Source organism: Brachyhypopomus gauderio, chromosome 9 (genome assembly GCF_052324685.1).
Source record: "Brachyhypopomus gauderio isolate BG-103 chromosome 9, BGAUD_0.2, whole genome shotgun sequence".
Lineage (NCBI taxonomy): Eukaryota > Metazoa > Chordata > Actinopteri > Gymnotiformes > Hypopomidae > Brachyhypopomus > Brachyhypopomus gauderio.
Genome location: NC_135219.1, coordinates 2632208 through 2634707, shown reverse-complemented (window position 1 = coordinate 2634707; position 2500 = coordinate 2632208).

Genomic DNA, 2500 nt, shown 5'->3' with positions numbered 1-2500 from the left:
CCCTTGCAACCGCGTTCTGAACTCGCTGTAGGTGCGAAATAGAGCTCTTTGGAAGAGCAGATAGAACAGCGTTACAATAATCTAGCCTTGATGTGATAAATGCATGGACAAGTTTTTCACTGTCAGCAGGAGAGAGCATATCTCGGACCTTAGCGATGTTTCTAAGGTGAAAATAAGCTGTCTTGCATGTGTTGATCTGTCAGTTGTGTATAATTACACAAAATGTACTGTATTTGTTTATCTGTTTATCTAGTTGTGAATATGTGGGATCCAGACTCCTCCCCTTTCTGTTTTCTTCTTTTGTGGTGTTTCCCCCCCAAGTATAAATAGCGACCACCCATCTTAACTCTCCCCTTTTCATTTTAATATCGTGGGAGAGGTATGTCACTATTTGTTATCCACCCATTTTATTTCATTTATGGTGGTGATGGGGAAATGTTTTACAAATCTGTTATTTGTGCTTCACTCACTTTTCTTCTATTATGTTTTTAGAGTGCTGGAGTGAGTTTGTCAGCATTGTTCAATGCACTTGTTATGTATTAACAGGTATGTGTAGCAAGGCATGCACGTTGCGCGCGCCCCCTTTTCATTTTAATATCGTGGGAGAGAGTGCTGGAGTGAGTTTGTCAGCATTGTTCAATGCACTTGTTATGTATCAACAGTGGCTGTTCCAATAAAAGAAGATCGCCTACAAAGATTGCATGTGGCGGATAATTTTTACACAACGCAGAAACACACCGGTCACACATGTAGTCATGATGTGTGATTTAAAGTTGAGCTCATTATCAAAGGTGACGCCCAGGTTCTTAACACATTGTCTGGCATTCAGATTCATTTGATTTAAATAAGTCTGGACATCATTCCTCTGTGAAGTTCTTTAGATTGAAGTTCTTTAGATTGTTTAGTTCGATTGACGAAAGGTATCAGCCAGGCAGATAGTTAGCCAAACAGTTAGCCAAACAGGTAGCCAGTCAGTTAGCCAAACAGGTAGCCAGTCAGGTTGATAACCAGTAGCGTTTTACCGGTGAACTGAAGGGTTTTCTTGTTTTCTTTCGTTTGTCATTTCCCAGGTTTGTTTCAAACGTTAGCTCCTTTGTCCTCTGCAGCATGACTTAATCTGAGAGTAAAGATGGCCGCTTTTCAGGAAATCCCTCAGATCCGACAGGAAGTTAATGGTTGTTGCAATACTTGTCTGCCCCCTGCAGGTCCGGATGAGCACTAGTTTATTTTTTACTGTGAAAGTGAATCAAGGTGTTTGTAAGTTGGCGTGACAATGTAAATAAAAATGTAAATTGTAAATGTGCCATATTTTGTCAATTGTGAACACACACACTAGTAATTACTAGGGGGCTGTGGTGCACACATGCCCAGGGTGGTAGGCAGCCCTAGCCCGGCACCCGGGGAGCAGTTGGGGTTAGATGCCTTGCTCAAGGGCACCTCAGTCATGGCCTCAGGTCTGGGAATCGAACCCATGACCCTCCGGTCACAAGACCAGTTCCATAACCACCAGACCAAGACTGCCCCCATGTAACCATAACATCTTAAGCTTAAAACACGCACTATACTTGAACATGAAAAGTATAAATGATGAATATATTTACTGTATTTGTAAGGGTTAGCCACCAGAGGAAGCCGATGAGCTAATCAAGCCTGATGAGCTACACCTGCTTGATCGGCTTTATTGGCAGCTCACTCCAAGACACTGGTTGCTGAATTGTTGGTCAGTGTTCTGGCATACAGATCAGCCGGTATCTCTGGAAGATGTTTTGGGACTTGTTCTCAAACTTCTGATTCTCCCTTTTCTCGAGTCCCTCTCTCTTGTCTGGGGTTGTTTTCTCCCTAAAACTAAAAGGACAAGTTTTCCCCCTCTCTGTGTTTTTTCCTTCTTGGCTCCTGCTTTTGTTTGAGAAGTTTATTTCTGTGTATCTGCCTCACTGAATGAGAGAGCCAGTCCTTCCCCTGGCTGTTGTTGGGAAGTGTAGTTCTGTTTGTTTCTCACTAGTTGAGAGAGCCAGTCCTTCCCGTGGCTGTTGCTGGGAAGTGTAGTTCTGTTATTTCCAAAAATTCAGGTAAATAAAATTTGGGTAATAAATCAGACATTAAGGTAATTTGAGTTAAGGTTGAAGAAACTAAGAGTCTGATGGGGAGAACCACAAACAGAACAGACCAAGTTCTGCAGTTACATGCACTTACTGAACTGGAACCAGGTTTCAGATATGTAGTACACGTGGTCTCATTTTGATGAATATGCTTTGTGTGTTTGCAGTGTGATGGGTCAGGAACCTCACCCCTTCCATAGATACAGCTCCACCCAGAGACGCTACATTCTACAACACACGTTCCCAACCTCCAGAATACCAACACCAACACCTTCATCTACTACCACACCCACACCAGTCCTATAACACTGCAGTGGTGTCACTTCCTCATTGTGAAGTATTACCTACGTATTCGCTCTACTAAACATTTCACTGCTGAGATGGTTCTTCTGTGTTTGACA